The sequence below is a fragment of the Trichoplusia ni genome, chromosome 12 (assembly GCF_003590095.1).
Source record: "Trichoplusia ni isolate ovarian cell line Hi5 chromosome 12, tn1, whole genome shotgun sequence".
Lineage (NCBI taxonomy): Eukaryota > Metazoa > Arthropoda > Insecta > Lepidoptera > Noctuidae > Trichoplusia > Trichoplusia ni.
The window spans coordinates 11,343,840-11,366,171 of NC_039489.1; the positions used below are offsets into that span (position 1 = coordinate 11,343,840).

At 33.4% G+C, this 22,332-nt stretch overlaps 1 protein-coding gene and 1 non-coding gene across 2 annotated transcripts in view; both read right to left on the reverse strand.

Annotated features, from left to right (window-relative positions):
* Positions 1-22,332, reverse strand: part of LOC113499713 (fibroblast growth factor receptor homolog 1-like) — a 93,315-nt gene that overhangs the window by 29,553 nt on the left and 41,430 nt on the right. The window lies entirely within an intron of this gene.
* On the reverse strand, positions 11,354-11,435 carry Trnal-aag. Its single transcript has one exon. It is a non-coding gene; the product is annotated as a tRNA-Leu (tRNA).

Sequence of the window (22,332 nt, forward strand, 5' to 3'; positions counted from 1 at the left end):
ATGCGGATTTGCTGAGATGACTCATTCATAAGCAGACTGCTTGTTTGAAATAAGCACGGAGAAACATCCTCCTTAACTATATTATACTTATTTATTCTATAATTGTATGCTAAGACAAGATGCTTTGTATCAGTGGAAACAAAAATCAACCTTATGAATATGACATAGAGTCGTTTTTATATCCTAGTCCTCCAACATACTAACCTAATTAAAATCTTAGCAAAAACTCTTCTTTCGTAAATTCATGCAACATTAGTATAATTACTTGCATATCTGCTAATATGCAACCGATTTTTTCTAATAGAAACTTTTTCTAACGCACCTTTACATTTAGCGGGAAGGGTCGGTCGCCATCTTTGATTTATTTTCGGCGCACGCGCCACGTTCGTTTAGTTGCGTTCAATTAGTTTGATTTGTAGGAAATCGATTTCATGGAAGTCAAACGAAGATTTTAAAGCTATAAATATTTTTTTATTAAGAATACTGAAGTTACTTAAAGCCAGTTAAAATTAAGGTATTTTTCTTTCCTGTCGTGCTTTCATAGGTTTCGGGAAAACCGGGTGAATAGAAGCATTTTTGAGATGGATAAAAAGAGAGGTTTTGTTGATATTGACGTTAAACAAGACAAAATATAAACAAACAAAATGAAGAGATATGTATATGAATGTCGACTCTACACGTGATCAGAAGGCTGGTCTATATTTTGCCCAAAGAATTAGCATTGCCATACAACGTGGCAATGCAGCCAGCCTTCTGGGCACGTTTTCTGACTTTGGCAGGGATGAGGATGTCTTTTTTGACGCTTTATACGAACATTCTCAAACATTTCATAAAATAGTATTTTCTATTCACCCCATGAAACTCTATTCACCCCATTTTACGGTACATAAAATATATTTATATTACTTTGAAAACGATGAAGTAATCAAGAATTTAATTAAAATTACACAAAGAACACAGAACGTTTGCATATTTATCGAACAAATAGGATTTTCCTTACATTTGTAACATAGACACGTTTAGTTTACGTAAGCAACGTAATATGCCAATGTTTCTTTTGACATATACCTAAGGCTTAATCCGGGATTATCGTTTGATGTCACTGCGGACCGATTTTTGCACAATAAACCGTATGTAACTTGTCTTAAAGTCGATATTATGACAAAAAAATACTGATGAGTAATTTTAAAGTAGATTAACTTTTATCATCAACTAGCTTTTTCCCGCGGTTTCACCCGCGTAGCACTTTTTTCTTTTTTTTTCTTTATTAATTTTTCCATATTTTCTCACCGTTTAAAACTTCCCTGGACTGTTCAAGACTAAAATTAGCAAAATCGGTTCAGCCATTCCCGAGTTTTAGCGGGACTAACGAACAGCAATTAATTTTTTTATATGATGAGAAGAAGAAGATATAGTAAAGTAAGGTTTTTTAATTATCAGAGACAAAATAACATTGTTTAAAGTTCTCATTGCAATCATAACTGTGAACCTCCTTTCCTCAAACTCTCAAACTGAAAACACAACCAAACGTCCGTTACCATAGAAACCCGTCAAAGATGACATTTAATTAATTCTAAGTTTAGCATTGTAATTGGAAACGCACTCGTATTTCTCTAAACATAATTTCTAATGTTCCTTTACATTAGCTTTCACGATCAACGTTCAGAATCAAGAAAGTGTGTAGTCGCCTACGCGCATGCGCAGGAAGCTCCGTAGCCACGCAGAACTGTTACAAAAGTATCAGTTAATTAAGAAAAGTGAGATAATAAGAAGACTCATTGTATAATGTAGAATGACTAAATGACGGACAAAATAATATAAGAATAGATATTTATTTCGTAGTGTATTTTTTTTGAGTGTGCAATTATATTTGTATGTAAATCTCATTGACGGTAAGTTTTTTTTTGTATTCTGTAAAGAATAAACCTAAAGTTGTACTATGCAAAAAGAAGTCAACGGTGTTTTTACATATTTGTCCAAATATCATGAGAATGTTTTAACTTTTTCATATATGAGAAAAAATATACCGCATTTAATTATTTAGTAAAAATATATTTGCTTCTTTGGTAGTCTTATCTCTTGATCTTCGTTAGCAAAAGCTTATGTGAGTGTGGTATATCGCTTGTAATTGTCTACATCTATATATACTAATATATAAAGCTGAAGAGTTTGTTTGTTTGATTGTTCGTTGAACGCGCTAATCTCTGGAACTACTGGTTCGATTTGAAAAATTATTTTTGTGTTGAATAGACCATTTGTCAAGGAAGGCAATAGGCTATATAATATCACGCTGTGATTAATAGGAGCGAAGATATAATGGAAAATGTGGAAAAGACGAGAAAATTCTAACCACGTGGACGAAGTCGCGGGCAACAGCTAGTTAAAAATAAAACTACAAAAGTAACTTTAAGTTGTTACCAGTGAACCTTCTGCAATTACTTGTATAAGATGCGCATGAGTTGATCTAATACGTCGCGCTCAATTTAGAGGACGAATTTACTCTACAAACAACTTCGTACTTTATTCGTTTATTAGAGAGTACGTTGGCAACACTGCCAAATGTGACGTGTCTAGTAGGTGAGGAAATAAATTCGAGGTACTATATGGTGGAGAGCGGCTGTCTAGATGGCAACTAGTTTATTTCACGCGACGACTAGTTCTTTTAAACGGTTGACAGGACTATTGCTTTTGTTGAATGAATGAAGTGCGTTTTTTAAACTATGATTCAATCTGTTTCAATTTAATTATTACTATCTGAAAGAGAGTGGTAATGTAGAAATTGTTGTTGAAGTTTGGCAAAAAAATGTTTTGGGTTTGTCACTTAAGTACCATAGATTAAATCTTCAGTGACAATATTAATGTTACAACTGATAGTTTTAGATGGCATTTTGCATACAAATTCGAAATAACGCTTCTACTAAAAGCTCACAATAGTCAAAGATCAAGCCATTAAAAAGAACTACAATGTAGCACTTTTCTAATTTCAAAAGACGATGGCTTCACCCAATTACCTAAATTATAATCGGACTCTACGAATAGTCTATTAGTTCTGTTAGAAGTCACCACGCCAAAACCACTAGGCGCGACGTGTCGTGGATTCTAACCCGTGCAGGACATGCGTTTGTGAGATCAACGAATTCTTGTCCTGAGATTGGATGTCTCTCTGCCGTATGACTCATATGACTTGAATATTTTTGAAATCTCCGCGACACAAGAATTAAATTCCTTAGCTATAGTTGCGGAAAAGTGAACTCCAAACTGAATAAAAGGAAGTGTCCCAAGCAATACTTTTTCCGAATATTTCTGTACCGTCCGACATTGCTTCCGTTGTCTATTTGGGTGCCGGCGGTGCACCAATAACTGTTGATCGGAAGTCGTAAGTCACGGCTTACTTTGCCGAATGACGTGATGATCCTGGCTAGAAAGTACCGTATTAGTCGGAGTTTGGACTTTAAACGGTAAAAAATAGTAGCTTTTAGCATTCCAAAAACGACGGGTACAAACGGACAGAATCGAAAAATGGAAAAAGGACGATACGACATTTTAAAAGTTGTAAGAACTTTTGTGATTATTCTATAAATTTGAAACAGTCAAATTAGTGGCGGCCTGCTTTGGAATCAAACCTGCACTTAATGCATACTAAATTCATACATAGCATTACAAGGCAACTACTTGCTTTGTTATAATAACATAACGTATAATGTTACTAAGTATTAAATACATTATTAATATTGAAATAAAACATGCTCTTAAGGTCCAATTTACCTCGTATTTTCCAACAAATGCTTCTTAACTAACTGTAAGTCCAGATTTTGTATAATATATCAAGCTTTCTTATCCATTATCAAGGCATTATAATCTAGGCTTATAGATAGCTGATAGGAATCTGGTTTCATTACAATGGAGTAATGCTTACTTTACGCTAGGATACTGCATTCCAGTGGCTTTTACTTTTGAGCAACTTAGTAATGATCCACGATTAGGGATAGATCCTGCGATTCATAGCAGGCTTAAATAAAATCTGATTAAAGATATTGGAATTCTCTTTAGCTAGCTGTTGCGATACTAAAATCAAAATCCCTTTTTTCAAATTTGGCTGCAAGCATTTTATGTACGTCAAAAACCGAAAATCCATAGCACCCTTTATCTCCTTTACCACACTTTAAATGATCTAGCTCATAACACCGCCTCCGAAGCGAAAGACCTAAACTGTAAGCTTCATCATCATCATCGCCTTTAATAGTGATTATCGATTCGCAACCCCGCCGCATAGCTCATGATTAAAGACTCCGAAACCGTTTGGGTCCGAAACTAGTCGGGCAATCCCGAATCCGTTGGACCATTTAATAATTACCATCATCAGACCCATCAGCCTATATTCGTCCACTGCTAGACAAAACCCTGATTTAGCATAGCACTAAACTGGCCGAACTATTGCACCACGATAAGTGTCCTAATATATCAAGCCTTTAGAAAGTTAATCAAGTCCAGGTGAGCCAACAATGAAGAGCGACACCTCGAGATATACAGCCTTAATTAAACCGCCTTGTCGTGAACTTACATGGCTTAATCGTTTGTTTAAGGTACAGTTAGAACCTGAAAGCCTACCTTCACTTCTAATTTATTATAGCGGCGTTATTCTTGCGGTTGTCGACACATGATAAGACTCTCATGTCTCTTCTCTAAAATTGCGTCATAAATACTTTGAGGATTGGTCACTGGACCTCCTTTTTCCTTTTCTTATTCTTTCCTTAATTTTTTGTCTTTTTTTAAAAAAAGACTCCCGTACTCAGGTAACCCTTCCTTCTTCTATTCTTGTGTCGTCGGTTTCGACAAACATTCTAATCACATTCGTGTCACTTTTGTGAATGATAGAGGTTTCTTTAGAAATATAAATTAGATTGTCAATTTTATTTGATAAGTGTCCACTGTAACTCTCGATCGCGATCGAACTCTAAGCGCAAAGGTAGATCGAAATATAGTCTTAATTTCGCTATTATGTAATTTTGACTTGCTATGACAGATTTTCTACGTAATACTTATGAAAATATTATTTTTTACAGCTTGCGCGTATAATTTCCTGTTACCCCCTTTAAAATGTCATGTGATGTACCTAAAGCTTATACATAGGGAATAAGTACTGAGTTATAAACTAGTGCGCAACTCGTAAACACATCGTTTTCATCAAAACATCAAGACAACGTCGTCTCTATTTCTAGCTGTCTAACGTTTCCTAGTACAATCACCGACAAAAGTTATTGCCGAAGTACGCGAAATGTAGGTAGTAGGTACCCACATGCTATTTGTATACATGCATAGAAAAGTGTTACGTTCACGTAGATTCAAAATATTTGTGAAAGAAAATATAAAGGCCTTAAAAACACGCGACTGACATTTTAAATTGAATTATTTTCGTTATTTTAAGTGTTTCTAATTAATAAATTCGTTATCAAATAATTCTATATCTATACCTATACATGTAATTCGAAGTAATTTAATAAATGAAACATCTTCAATTACGTTAGAAAAGCTCTACATTTATAATTGAAATTTATTATAATTTTAAAACTCATGTAACCGATTGTCCCAGTTCGTTGACTCGTACTGTTTTCATGAAAAGTGTACCTGCGTCATGTAAACGTGATGTCCAAGACTACAGTTTTAATTAGCTTACATTTGATGTTACTAGAAACACAGTGAAACAGTAAAATACAATCACGAACTTTCGCAACTTAATTAGCGGTGTTCTAATTAGTTAATCTCTTTTGCCTACGCGACTAGAGAATGCACAAGGAATTTACATCTTTATTTATTTATTAATTAATTAATTTATTTATTTATTAATTAAAGGCACACCAACAACATATTTACAAATATTATGTATACAATTATTATATTTTTCTCCCTGCAGTGTAAATATGTCACTTACAGGTGTACACACCATTCATATAATAGTTCACATTTTTATTACAATATTATTTTTATATAATATACATTAAATAACATTGATGAGGATTAATTTTAATTTTGATGAATACATTATTATTATACAGTAAATATATTAAATTAAATTAAAAAAAAAATTATCACACAAAAATTTAAAAAAAAATATAAGATTAAATAAGTTTGAAAAATAAATAATGAGAGTCACAATTTTGGAATTTTTGAAATTTCTTGAAATTTTACGTTTTAACATAAGATAGATGTAGTCATAGTCAGCTGATCAAAGTTCAAGTACTTTTGCTTTAAAGGTTGTTACCCTATCGAAGAATATGTCGATATCTCTGTTTTGGGCACAGATTTTATTATATATTATGCTGATACCATCCTGTTGAGAGGAGCGTGCTGGCCGAGATTCGTTCGAGATGGTATAACAACGAACGTCTTACAATATCAACTATTTAAATTTACTATTTAAAAAGCTTATTTAAATTATTTCTTTCAGCAGCCCAAGCTATGTGGACATTTTTTAACCTTATCAGATTCATTTGAACTTTACGTTTAACATAAAACGACAATCCATCTGCTTTTACAATGTTTTAAGTATATAAATTATTATTTAACTTAAAGTACACAAATCTATACTTCTATACTAATCTATATTACTTACTAATAAATAAAGCTGATACTAATATATAAAGCTGAAGAGTTTGTTTGTTTGTTTGAACGCGCTAATCTCAGGAACTACTGGTCCAAATTGAAAAATGCTTTTTGTGTTGAATAGACCATTCATCGAGGAAGGCTTTAGGCTATAAACCATCACGCTGCGACTAATAGGAGCGAAGATACAATGGAAAATGTGGAAAAAACAGGGCCGGTATAAATCATAACTTATATCTTCTACCCACGGAGACGAAGTCGCGTGCAACAGCTAGTTACTGAATATGGCACAATCACTTGCACAAAAGATTTATAAACTCAACTCAAAAGAGTACAACACAATAAACAAGTGAATCTATTTTTACATATATTTACTTTGAAATCCATTATTATAAGTAAAACAGCATGTTCCCATTTCCCTGCCCTACATTTAAAAATAATAAGGGCTTAAACAAAACATATTTAATTAGGTGCGAGTAATGAGGAACAGATCCATAAACTATACATCATAACAAATGGTGGATCAGTCATCGGTAGCGGGAATCGGCGCGTGCGCACGCGATGGTACATTTAAATGGTATAACGCTTTTGGGTTCCGTAGTCGAAGGGGCAATAACGGGATAGAGTTATTTGAGTATTATGGAGTTATTGTCTGTCGGTTTGTCTGTATGTTTGTTTGTTCATACGTTCGTAAAGCCGTCTATCAATTTGTCGACCTGTCTGATTATCCAAGAAAAAGTTCTTTTAGATCTGTCCCATGCAGGTTGTTTGACGTTTCGTTTAAATTATTGCTATAACAACAAGTACACCTCGTTATATAAAGGCTTCCACTAAGCATACACCGAATTTTATCGAAATTTATACAGCCATTTAAAGGGATACAGCAACAAACTGCAACACTTTACACCTATACGGAACCTTAGTATCAGATCGACTAGTACTTGACCATTTACTATAGTATTGTTTCTTCAATTTTTGGAGGTGTGAAATAGTAATTAGATGCTAATTGCGTGTTTGTTTAGAATAACATATTGCTATGACTAATGTTTTGTAGACCTGTAGTTTTACATACATATGTTCTATAGCATTGGCAAGGGCAAACAAAACATAATATATTTACTAAATATTTAAACAGCATTTGGTACTATGTTTTTCAACTATTATCATATTGGTATAAAAGTAATAATTTTTCACGACTTTGACATGACGCTCTAATCTCAAACTGAGCTTGTATTATGCGTATGAGACATAAACATTTTATATATCTATATGTCGAAATACATACATAATATATATAAAATACATCCAGACACAGCACGGATGATCGTGCTCATCATACAAGTTGAGGTTACGATTTACGATTTTTTTAATAACATTTATTTTTATAAATGTTATTTATTAAAATTCATATTTCAAATATGAACAGACTCTATGCTCTTAAGACGCTGTTAAATAAAACTGATCTGTATTCAATATTTTGATACTTCTTTTATTAATTAACGATGACGAAAATTAAATAACCATTGTATTCGCAGATATTATATTTAACATGAGCCCAGTTAATCCCGTTACACCTCAAACTAAATCCATATAATTTATTTAGGTTAATTCAAATCATTGCCTACATTTTTGTATACATATAATTATGACAGTCGTTGTCACCAGCAGAGCTCGTGGCGTGAATACTGATAGTCGGTACAGTTATAACGTAACATTGATTGTTACGTATTTGGGTGGGCTAGGCGTGGTAGCCATTGTTGTTGCAGTGCAGTTTGTGGGACCAGCTATGGTGGCGTGTAAAAAGATTTTGATTCTTTGGCGATAAAGAAGAATATCGTAATTAGTTATAATGAGATTACAATTGGATCTGTGGCATATTACGATTTTGAAGGTCTCGTGATTTTTAAGATTTCAGGAAAACGGTTTAATGTTTCACCTAAATCTTGGAGTAGTCTGATTTCGAGATCATTTCTGGCCTTAAAATATAGTTTGGTTCGATCCCGATCCCTGTTTTCTTAAACCAATATATGTTGGAGTCAAAGGAAATTCCACGTATTTTATGTTGGTATAGAATTTTGACGTTTTGTATCAAAAGTACGTTGACTTCTCGCCTACAATACTAATATCACAATACACTATTAGCTGCCTACTCGGTGATTTCCACAGGCAGCACCTAGATTCTGATCTAGAATTATCTAATTCTCTTCGAAGTGTAGGTTTTAATATATAGTTACATAACAAAATTGCAATACTTCAATAGACACAAGAATTAAATTCCTTTCTGCAGGAATCTAACATATTTTTAAACGGTTTTATTTTTAAGGTTAGATATTATATTTTGCACAAAGTGTAATACTTTTTTAAGTTACGTCGAAAATGTGAGTTTTTGAAGTCAGACTCTACACTATTATTATGATATATTCAGCTTTCGTATATCAGCTGATTGAATCGAAAGTAGCATAACATCTGAAAAAAAAACATTTTTTTTAATTATTCCACAAAGTTATTCGCTTATTATAGCACCTCTCTTATGACTAAATCATCTGTAACATCCCCACATTACACACCGGAACGCGATTATTTTCAAAAAACCATTCGCACCGATACCGGGCGCACATGTTAAGTGCGAACCCGCGATAGACTAATGTAAAGATTAGGTATTTCCGCCGCTCGACTCCTGCGCATCTGGGATGCTTAATCTATGACTCACATTTGCAGTGCGTGTGAGATTTTTTTAATCAGCTACTTGGTTTGTGGGATGGTTGAATTGAAGTGGCATCTTGTGTTTTTTTATAGTAGAAAGAGTAACTCGTATTCAGATGCTGTTGAAATCATTTACCAAAGTTGTAATAGAAAAGTTCTGATAAGAATTGTGTTTGGTGAATATTGTAGTTTTGATTGAATGGGAAGAAAATCTGGATGACTCATTTAGGACAGAGCAGAAAGGCTTGGATATGGAGAGGTAGATTAATTATTATATTGAGCTGGCGCAGTGAATAAATCAGCCAAATTATTTTTCTCATTTTAATACATAATCGTTTCATAACTGCGTTGTAATGACTGTTTTGAATTAAGCTAATTGTGATTTACGATGGAGATTTGGTCAGAAGAATTCTTCACAAGAAATGAATTCCGATGTTCAAAAATCAAGTGAGATATGTCTAAGATAATCGTTTATTTCAAGCAAACGTTTGGCATCAAATGAATGACGTCAAAGCATTGTTTTGTTTATCCATCACATCCCACAAAACATTCACTTTTGCTTTATGAGAGTTATATTTTGAGCTAGGTTCTAGGAGCAGGCTCTAGGAAAACTTGGAACGACAGTATACTGAATTCTTAGTCTGGGTTTGGAGACGCTGATTAACTCTAGAATTTCTAAATAGTTTGTTTATTGTCTGTTTGTTTGCAACTGTCATAGTTGTTATCAAATAGTTTGATATTACTTATTAGTAGATTAAAATTGGATACCAACGTACGTTTCTTTTATAAACTCAAGCATCAGCATGGTGAAACTTATGGAAGTGGAGGCTATTAACGTCACTTGTCTTCAAAAACTGTACTGGTAAGTGACGTCACGCGAGATTTCAACTTAATGTCAATCATCATCATGATTTTTTTTAACTATCTGAGGGAAAAATTACATTTCTTAAAGCTAAAAGTCATGGGAGCGTTACTTATAAGTAATGGGCCAGATTTGGACATACACACTTCTTGAGAACTTCCCCTTAAATCTGTCCTAGCCTATATTTCGGGAGGTAAATGAACTTTGTTTCATGACAGTTTGTAAGTGGTATGACCAATCGCACAATTGGACATCTTATGAATAGTCGTTTTTGAGAAGCTGATCTGACTAATCTATCTATAAATCTTGGCTTGTTAAGTATGATAATGCTTTTTCTTATTTTTCCTTTGTTAATGACGTGAAAATCGTTGTATGTAGAGATTTTTTCGTTGTGTAGGTATTCAGATAGGAAATGTTGAGTCCAGTGAGCTCACGATGTTTAAATACAAAAATGATGATTCCACTTCATTGGGCTAAATAGATATTTCTTTGAAACGACTACTCTTTAAAAATTAAGCTGTATTTTTCTATTTATTTTTGACCCTCAAGTCTTGTCTTCTCAGTTCTTATTTTTAAGCTTTTTAAATCTTTATCTTTTTTTCATAATTATCATAAATATTAACCTCATTATTCCTAAAAAAAGTATAAGAACTGTTATCGATCAAAGCAGTTTTCAAAAATTAAATTCATCACCAATAGAGTTGTTCCTTTCGACAAACAATGTCAAGCCGTAAAGTATACAAAAAAATCTCCATAAAACATACAAACACCATGACTGTCACACAGTTCTTTGTCACTTAACGCAAAATCAACATAACAGTAGACACTGTTAAATAGTCCACCAGACAGTCACACACAGAATATGTAATCCGTTCAATTGAATTAACTCAATTAAACTATTTGTAGGGTAAAGTACAATTGAGATCACTTTGATTGAATCATTTTTCACCTTCGAGGTTTAAAAGTTTAATTTTTGTACCTGTCAATATATAATTTCAATATAAGCAGTGCGATTCCTTTTATCTCTTAAAGAACAGCTGCTAATGTCAAAGCGAGATGGAACTAGTCGCAGTGTAGTATGCCATCTTGCTTACACAAATAAAGACAGACAGATTTCGTAAGCTCTAACAAAAAATATTTTCTCTAAATGCCTCAGGGTAGATATTTCTTAGAACACAAAAAGCTATTTGGCAGCGGTGGGATTCGAACCCACGCCTCCGAAGAGACTGGTGCCTTAAACCAGCGCCTTAGACCGCTCGGCCACGCTACCGTGTATACCGGGACGCCTATATCCCCTTTCGTATCTACGAGCCAAAACGATAACTCTTCAAGGGTCTAGAAAAAATACTGAGTACCCGGTACCTAGTCGTTTTCATAAAAAGGGATGAGGCATGTCCCTGACGTCAAAAGCAGCGTGAAAAAGAGATCGCAATAGAAATATACTGTCAAATGACGTCATCCAAATGGCGGCAAGATTTGTTAGCAATTTAGACAGTAAGAGATTATACAGCGCATTTAAATGAAAAACTTCAACTGTAGTTGACATTTCATTTTCATATAAGTATCTAATATAACTTAACTAAATTTAACTTTCACACGATGGCATCTATTATAACCATAGCTTGTATTGTGCGCACTAGTACTACTGGTAAACACATTTACAGACTCTTAAATACAAACATATTACAGATAAATTGCACCCAGACACTTAAAAAATATCGTTCTCATCTCACAAAAGATTAGTTTTGGGTGGGAATCTAACCCACGACCTCCGGTATAGCAGTCAGGGCCACCAACCACAAGACCAAAAGGCCAGTCAAATAAATGAGTTTGACTTTTAATTTCAATAAATCCAGTTGAAATTATCGCTCGGAGAAATGTAACTGGCTTGATCGTAATGTATTACTGAACTAGCACTTCTGGTAGCAATCTATTTAGTCGTAAATGAGTGAGTCACTTGACCTTGGTGAGACGAGACGCCAGCGAGACGCCGCGCAGACGACGGCACAACAAAACGTTTCGTTACTCATGTCGCCGAGGGTTAGTAGGGCTGCCACTGCTGCTGTGCCATTAAGGCGAAAAGTGTATTCAGTTTTCGTTATAAAATTTAAGGCTATAATGGAGTGGTGTGTTTTTTGAGCTGCTTGCAAAATAAATATAAAATTTAATATTTTAAACTGTATTATTCACTTTATATCCAGATCTGATAGGACAACCCAGTGCAGAGATATAAATCACCTCGCCATTATTTGCCAAATAAGTGCTTAGTATACTTTGGGTTTTATTCTAGAATAAGACAAGTCTGTCTATCTAGAACTCCTATTTAAATATCTATGCAACTTCTAGTAATACAAGTCGTATTTTTTTTTGTCTAGCAATTGCTTTTTACTGTATGAAGAATGTTACTTAATGTGGATCTAAACAAAAGAACGCTTGATTAGTTTGTTCACCGAGTCCAGGAATCATCACGTACAATCTTCAAGATATCTTTTTCATTTTATATCTTACTGTTTAATCAAAAACTAGATCTTAAAAACGCTGTGGCTTCCCCTTAAGTAAGTGCGAAGTGATGCTAGGGTTGTCACAAGTGGTTATGAGTCTCCTCTTGACTCTGGTCTGTTTTTAGTTTATCTTAGCTTTCTGTATTGAAGACTTATTTATAAAATGAATATTGTATACTTGAATAATTATTCATCTTAACATAGAATATTAATGCGATTTTAGAGGGACTTGCTTTCTGATCAGTTCTTGTTACTTCTCTCAGTGAATGCTTTATAGGCCTACAAGTATTTGACCGATGTTTAAATATCTATTATTGGTATATAAGTCTTGGTCATTGATAACGGCCCGAGCTCTCGAGCAGATTCCAATGTTTGGAAATCCTTCACCGTTTGTCAAAAATATCTTAAAACGACTAAGAAAGTAAGAATAACGTTCAGGTAAAAAGTTTGGTACTAGCCCGCATACAAATCCATGCTTAGAACCTCAATGCCACGACTACACATTAAAGTACACTACAGTATCTATACTAATATATAAAGCTGAAGAGTTTGTTTGTTTGAACGCGCTAATCTCAGGAACTACTGGTCCAAATTGAAAAATTCTTTTTATGTTGAATAGACCAGTCATCGAGGAAGGCTTTAGGCTATAAACCATCACGCTGCGACTAATAGGAGCGAAGATATAATGGAAAATGTGAAAAACACAGGGCAGGTATAAACCATAACTTATATCTTCTACCCACGGAGACGAAGTCGCGGGCAACAGCTAGTCTTTAATAAATGTCATTTTTAAATTCTGAAAATATTTTTTTGTAACGCCCTACGGCAACTAAATAAAGTCGGGTAGTTATTCCAATAAAAAGTATTCAAGTCAAACAGTAGCAAAAGATCATAAATACGTACAAAATACGAGGAGCAAACGCATCTTATAAACAATATAATATATGAAAGACCGGCACGTATGGAATATCCACGCTCTTTCGTATTTACATAACAATTAGTGGTGTCCAGTAAGGGCTTGAAAACGTGTCGTAAAAACAATTCTCTGTGAAGAGCTCTGTAAATATGGACTCATGGTTCTGGTGTCACCTTGCATTAAAGGTCAGTTGGGAGGACAGTGTGGAGGTTGAAACAGAAGGTTAGGTCATTGTAGCGGTTATAGTCTGACCTAATATTTGCGTTCAAGAGGACCAATGATTAAACATTATGTAAATATATAAATAAAAAACTCCCTTCCGTAAAAACTCTACCTGTCACCCCAAACATGTCGATGAACACTGGCACATAATTTACATACACAATAAAAAAGACAGTGCCCAGAGTGTCTAGCCTTAGAAACAGTGCCACAAACTCCACAGCAGGAAGAATGTTGAAATTCGTAAAATGTTGTAAAAATACCAGCTTTATTGCGTGAGAGAGAAGACACAAAATATGTCAAATTAATAAAACAAACCTTCAGTGGCTATATTAATAAGTACACTATTGTACCGAATTGTGGAAATCGAATTCAAAATCCTCTTTTGCAGTTGGTTGACAAAAGCCAATGTCCCCGCATCTGATTAATACTGTCTTCACTTGTTTCAAAGTAATACTTCGGCAATCACTTGCCATACAAAGATACTCCTGCATAAAATTACAATAAATATTGCAACAACCCGCTGTTTTAATATTAATTATTAAGCCATAATCTTTGTATTACCAGCTAGGGTGACTTTTGTTATCTAAGAGGGATATCTTTGTATAAATATTTTCATTGCTTGCGTATTTCAGAACATTGTATGGGCGGTTTTATTTTATTTATATTGTGTTAATAATAATGTGATTTGTGAGTTTGGAGATAGAATTTGATAGTAAAATAATAGTTTTTTATAGTTAGGTACTATGTGGATATGTTTTGAGATTAATCTATTGTTATAAGATTTATTTAGCTTGAAGCCTAATATTAAGCTGTTATAAAAACTATTCTGATATCAATTTGCCCCTTTTTTGTATATACAATACATACTTGAAAACTGCCAATTATAATAACGTTTTTTTACATTTATATAATTTCTCGGTTTATAGCATTCGAAAAGTAAATAAATAAAAAGTAATAAAAACTATTCTCATAAAAATTGGACACTGAGGGTCCCGTAAGAACAGGCTAAATTAATATAAATATTTAAATAAAATTGGTTACCCACCAAATTTATGACGGTAGCAAGCGTTGCTTAACCTCGTTTAATTTTATTATGTACAGATATAAATCATATGAGAAAATCTCATCTGCCTAGCTATCACAGGTTCTGATATACAGTCTGATGTCAGGCGGACAGACAGAAAGCAAAGCTTCGGTAATTGTTTCATTTTTATCTCTTCGTGTAAATTAATTCCTTAATACCCCATAATTAGGACACAAAATACATATTCACTTGCCATCAAATTCTCCAATCGATCATAAATCAGCATCATTGTATCCAAAACTGCAGATGTCCAATGACCTTTAGTCCAAGACTTGCAGACAGGCAAAAAATCCCAGACACATAAAAAGAAACAGTAATTATTTCGCTTGCATCGGTCTAGGTAAGGAGTTAGACCTTTTTTTGCTAAATGCAGTCACCGGACCGCGCCACTTCAGACGAAAAATTAATTTGTTATGCTGTGCGTATCGAGTCTTTAACTTATTGCTAACTTTGAACATGGGAAACAAATCTTAGGTTTTTTTAAATTTTTGATGATCGCTAAGGTTATGAGAATAATTGCATTATAATAAATTACATATTGATTTGAAGTGCTTGGGTAGGGAAAGAAAAAAATGTTCTTCAGGTTCAACAATTTTTTTAGCATCTATTTTGCCGTTCGCGGTAATATTTGGCTACTTCAGTTAATGATTAGAAACATGATTGATGATGAAGAATCATCATTGATGAGTAAGTACTTTTAGCAACGACTTTTGGTTTTTGACTTGCTTTTGGGATTTTTGGCAAAGGTCTAAATACTAAATAGGTCAACCGTTTATGTAGCAAAAAAAGACTGTCCATATGTTGCCAATACCATGTCTATAAAAAAGCCGGTCAAGGGTTTGCGGGTTGGACCAGCCTCTGAGAGGTGTCCCAAGGGTACACTAGACTGAAAAAAAAACAAATTTGCAAAAAATGGTCGTATGTAATTGCTTTATCTGTGAAAACTTCAACTGATGAGAGACGGATGGGCTAGGCTTCGAAGTCTTAGAATTAGGGTTCTACTTTTACCTTTTTGCTACGGTACCCTAAAAAGGTTTTCCGTAGGCTTGAAATATCTAATCCATAAAATGACCAAATCATTTGTAAAAAAGAATGCCATGGTTGTTTGCTAAAATAACAATGGTTTGACAGCTATAATTTTCATATCAATTTTGATTGCCGATCAAATACATACAATTCACATGACAGGCGGAAACGCAAGTAATTGATCAAAGTACCGCAAATCAAGGCTAATGTAGTTTTAATGCAATACAGGTAGGGATGTGCACACTATTATTACAATTAATTGAATACCGGTGGCATAGGTTTACTGTAAGTTGTTATAAAGTTATGTAGGTAAAAGTTTAAATTTAAACTACTTTTAAATCGGATCCCTTTTTTGTTTTAGAAATATATTGTCTTGAATATGTGTATAGAAAACCAATTGATAAACAACTAACTTAAAAATACATGCTCAATATAGATACATACACAGACTATGTATCTATTAATAAAACTTTAACTGAATTAGTGTAATTCGCTAGTAAAGGTTTATCTGTTTAATTATTTAAAAAATCAATACTTCTGCTTCTAAACAAAGGGGAAAAAATCTTTAAAATGTCTAACATTGATTTTATAAACAAAAACTCCTTTCTTATATGATGTACAGTAAAGTCTTTTCAATTATGCTTCACAGTTTCAACGCACCAAGAAAACAAACAGTTTTACAGCTAAAATGATTTACTGAACTAAAAGCTACACTTTTCTCGTTTATTAATAGTTTCCTTGTTCAGCCGGACCGGCTACCCCCGGTACCGTGACGGTTCAAGGCCGGCCCTGATACGACACAAATGTTTATTCAGTGGCAAGACTGCCAAGATATTGGATGCTAATTTCAGCTCTGGTTAAAGTCGCAAGAAAGGCGAGTTTTTTTAGGTTTGTTTGAGAAGTAATTGAATTGATTTTGTCAATATTTGCAAATGAATTAAGAAGACAACTATTTTTATTGTGTAACTTATCTCTACTATCCCTACTAATATTATAAATGCGAAAGTAACTCTGTCTGTCTGTCTGTTACGCTTTCACGTCTTAACCACTAAACTGATTTTAATGAATTTGTACAGACATAGAGTTGCCCTTGAGAAAGAACATGGGATAGTTTTTATCCCGGACTTTTGAAGAGTTCTCTTGGAAACGCGATATAACCGACATCAATGCGGGCGAAGCTGCGGGGGAAAAGCTAGTTTTAAATATTTTTAAAGTGTTACACCAGAAAAAGTTACTTTCGCATATATGATATGCATATAATATTTAGTACATATAATGTAATGTATAGATATAGATGTTAAAGAATTAATTGATTTATTATCAATCACCAAACCAATTACGGCTGACCAATCAATCATTCGACCAATTTGTTTGTTTTGAGTAATAGTTTATTGTAAAATTATGCTTTTGGTGTTTACATTTGAGTAATTAATTAGGAGTTGGCGTTTCAATTAATAATTCGCCTGATTTATTATATTGGATGAGATCATGGATATTGTTTTAAAATTTGTGAAATATGGGGTTCTAAATGATCGTTCAATTTTGCGTGCTTTTTTTTTGATGAAGCTGATTGACGATGATTTTGCAGTAGAAGAGTCGAATAAGTTTATATTTTGATATCTTAAAATTCAGATCTAAATATTATGAGCACAGTTGTACTATTTATTAACATAGGTCAAAACATTTTCTAACTTGTAAATGAAAATGCAAAACGTAGAAAGTTTAAAAAAATATTATTCATTATAGTTTTTTTCGTATAGTTCTTTATTAAAAAGCATAATTTAATCCAAATACATATTACTGCAAACACTACCGACATAAAATACAGAACACAAATATATTTTCAATTGAAACCAACAAGCAAAATCCAAAAATTCTCCAAAAATTCTTACCCACCTAATTCCCCGACTGTTACAAGTCTCTGTTAGTATAGTAAGTCGAAACGGGGGTAACTTGATACTTACATGTTTATTAGTAAAACAAAAATCGACGTTCCTAGTAAATTGTTATACGTAACCAAGAATGACTCGCTTGATTTACCGTAACTTCGGGGTAAGGATAAAAGATTTGGGGAAATATGAAGATTGATATGTTGACGTGGTTGGAGTCAAGGCGGATGAGAAAGAAAATTAATTAATAAGCAAAGATAAAAAGAAAAGTCGGGATATTAGTATATGGTGTTTAAGTGTATAAAGTAAGTAAGTAAATAAAGTTTAAGTTGTTTTTCAATTAAGTAGACCTTGTTAAATTTGTAAAGGGTGGGCGAAACTTTGTGTCTAATGTAATTTGACCTTCAAAAAGTGTTATTTAGTCGACTAATTTGAATAGATGACTTTTAATTTTGTTTTCGCTTTATGTACTTATTTTTTATTTATTTGCGATGTCTTATTCTCTGTACCTACATATTTTGCTATAATAATATGTTTCATGTTTTTTTTTAATGTTTATAAACATGTTCTTTAAGAATATTTAACAACATTTACAATGATGACTCTACAAATATACATAAAGGAACCAATTATTCCTGACTTATATGAGCTAAATCACACAAACACATATGGTAGCAGCCCAAAATCACAAAAAATCTTCGCACAGTTAATATCTAATAATTTACTTTGACTGTTAGACGGTTTTTTGTGCAACTTGACACGATGTCTTTTTTAAATAAATAAACAAGCAAAAAACGAACGGCAATAAATCTGCAGGTCGAATGGGAACACAAAAATCTATGGAGTCGAATTTTTTATTCAACTTTTTGTTTTATATCAACGATTTGATTTCATGCTTAATTAATTACTAAATAAGAATTATTTTTTGTTCTAACTAAATTGTAAAATGTTTTTATGATGTTTTGACAAATGTGCGACGTCTCAAATATTTTCTTGCAATTTATCAGTCAGGTGAATCTATCAACGTGGGTCAGAGAATTCGTGTAAACCATGTATTAACCCTTCATCACTAACACTCAACAGCTGTCTGCAGTGACCTTTGACCCTGTATTTGCGTTTCCTTCGACTATTAGAAGCGGTGAAAGCTGACGTGAAACAACTTCCAGAAAATGGAAATTGAGGAGATGGCTCATTACTCTAAGTAATGCGCTTAGTGGAGTCAACGTGAAAGGAAATGACTATAATATTTGATACCTAGATGTCTCTTAGTACTAAATTATATTACAAGCCTTACTCAGGTAATACGGTTAAGAAGCTATATTTTAATGAACATTATTTTCCTGAATTTTTTTTTTGTAATCTGTAAAGAAATAGTCTTAATATAAACACACATAAAACATCACATCCTTAACCTAATGAAGTTTCCCTTGCGAAACTAACTAAATTAAACATTAAACTTTCGCCGGTGGATGCAACTGCACGCCATCGGAATCCATGTGTTCGTGAGAAAATTTTTAATAATGTACACACAAGGCATCTTTGAAGACCCGCTGCGCTAGCGCAGATACTTGCTAGTATGGTTTTTTAGCAAATAAATGTGCAGTGCGAATGTTTTCTTAGTTTTGTGTTGATTGGAATGAAATATGGCTTTAGTCTTGAAAGACAAACAAATTGAACACATATAAAAAATTTAAAACAAAAGCTAAAGACAAAATATGGTGTAAAGGTAATAAAGGAATTCTGGTGAAAACACATGACAGAAACAGAAGACAGACACCAAACACAACGATATCAGGCGCTCATAAAGTATTCGCTCAATCTAAGATCAAACATGAAACTTCAAATGATCAAACAAGACCAACAGGACATTCAAGAGCAAGAAACATTAATATAACAGATTATACAGATACCACCGAAGAGGATACCAGATAAACTAATTCCGTTAGATTACAGACCGACACACAATTACTTATCGATGAAAATGCAGATTTCGAAATTATCAAAACGGCATAAGATATCTCAGACCATTCTCCGATAGTGTTGGCCCCTGATTCTGGACTCCGATTGAATAAACGGGCCTATATTTCTTATCAGATTTATAGCTTTAAGATTGGATCGGCTATTAATTTTGTTATCTAGTGCTCTCTTGCAGGTATAGCGGAAACAACTGGGCTTTCTCGAAAACAGGACAGTACATGAATATAGTCGCTTATTATCAGGTAATGTTATTTAGGTTGCAAGTATCTTTGAAAATATTTAAATTGTTTTAGCCGTTTAGACAAGACTTTAATTTTATCTGACATTTAAATCGTCATTATGTGTAAGGATAAATATTAATGCTACACAGAAAGACACAAAGAAACTGGATCTAAATTCTAAACATAGACTTAACAAATATGAGTGTGTCACAGAGACATAGTAACACAAAGAATCAAAACCAAGTTAATCAGCAATTAGTCAGTACATATTAATTGGGATCAAGTTCACTAACTTGAAGATAAAGAAAGTAAAAAAGGTATAGCTAATAAATCCAGACAGATGCGACCGAATAAGAAGACAAATTGCCTGGTACATAACTCCCCCACCGAAACTTTGGCAAAAGGAAAGCTGAGAACTCCACATCTGGGCACCTGTACCAAAATACGCAAATATATGGAGGAATATTATTCCTAGAATAGCAACAGACTGTAAAATGAATATGGAGACACCATGTGCATTCAAAAACTTGCACTGCAAACAGGTTCCGCTGTTGCAGAAATTCCTGCCAATGAAATTTGAGCCTTAAAATTAAGTGAATAAGAAATTTTTGGAAACAATTTTGTGGGCCCTAAAGACAGATGTTGGTAGTAGGATGATTTGTCATTCGTTGTGGACAGCGTTGACGTTACGTTTCGCCCTTTTGCTAATGCTCATTTTGGGCGGTGGAACAGGACTTTAAGTGGAAAAAGTCTTTAATTTAATTTTAGATCCTTTGAAGTCTAAAATTAAGGTTAGTCTTGGTCATTTCCTATTAACAAATCAATGCCTACTTGCACTGACCCACCACTGACAAAAGTCACTTTTCACTATGCAAGTATTTGACCTATAATAATTCTAACAGATTGTTTATATACCTAAATATTTTGCTTTAGAAACAATCTCTAATGAAGTTATTTCTTCAGCAAATAGTTAGTAAACAGTTGGGCTAGCATTACAGCTGCCCAGTGGTCACAAATAGATGTGTGAGCTCAATGAACTGAAACACATATCATAGCGTGGCACAGCTAATATTTACAGAGCAGCGCGACAGGCAAGCCGCGAATACATCAATGACAAACATTAAGCTAAACGCGAACGAGGAAAGTTTAGAAACATCTGCAATGAAGACGTTTGAAATCACGGCAAAACTTTTGCATTAGAACTTGTTTGTATGTTTAGAGTAGGAACATCATTGTATACTTGCTTTATATAAACTACAAATAATATAGAATGATAGTTTAATTAATTTAAGGGAAAGCAGGATGCTGCTGAGATTAACCTTAAAACCCTAGATTTTCGCAACTTTAGGCTAAAATTTTCTCATAATTATAATTCAACGCATTATAAAATGGCAACCAACGTAACTCAGATAAATAAATGATTTTATTTGCATATCAATCGCTAACTCATCAAACAAAAACGTGATAGAAATAATAACCAACCTATCCACCTAAGCATCATTAAATATGACATAAATATCACTAAAATGAATATTTAAAGAGACGATACTGAAATAGAAGATGAGATACGGATCAAATGAGACACTGCGTCAAATACTGAAGATTTATAACGTGTTGCTGGGCCTGAGTTTAATGAAGAAACATCGAATTTATCAGCTGACGGCGCGTTGACAACCGAGGAAATAAATGCTGCTGCAAAATTATGGGAAAGGAAGGAAGTTTATGGATTTTAATCTAAAAGTTTACATGAATGGAGTTCATTTTAGGGTAGTTTGTTGAATGATTTTTGTTATTGACTTTTTGGTTTTGGCATATTTCCCATATTCATTTTACTATTCGACTCAGTCACTCGACTCCTATGGCAGAATTATGTTTCAGTCTAATAATTTTTGCATGTAATAAAAAGTAGTTACCATCAACTAATGCAGCAACTTAAAAAGTTGCAGCAAAATGCCGTAAATTAGAAGTAAATTGATAAAAGCTGCCTGTTTAAAAAAGTTGAACGAAATAACTATGCTCTTTACATCATACCTTGTCGATTAATTGATTAATTTACATCTATAGCACATGTATTGACAGCTGTAAGTGCAGGTGCATCGCAAATTCTATTATCCATGACCTTTCTTCATTGTAGGCTTTTAGTCATAAACTATAGCTAGCTATTTTTTTACACTAGTAACACCATACAATTTTATAAAAGTCCATTTATCGTGTTAATGAGTCTACTCTTTATAGTTATGACATGTTTCAAGTAAATGATCAATTAACATTAAATATTTCAGTTGGTCGTGCAAATAAGTGCCAGGTAAACAGCATGAGGTAGATAATTGA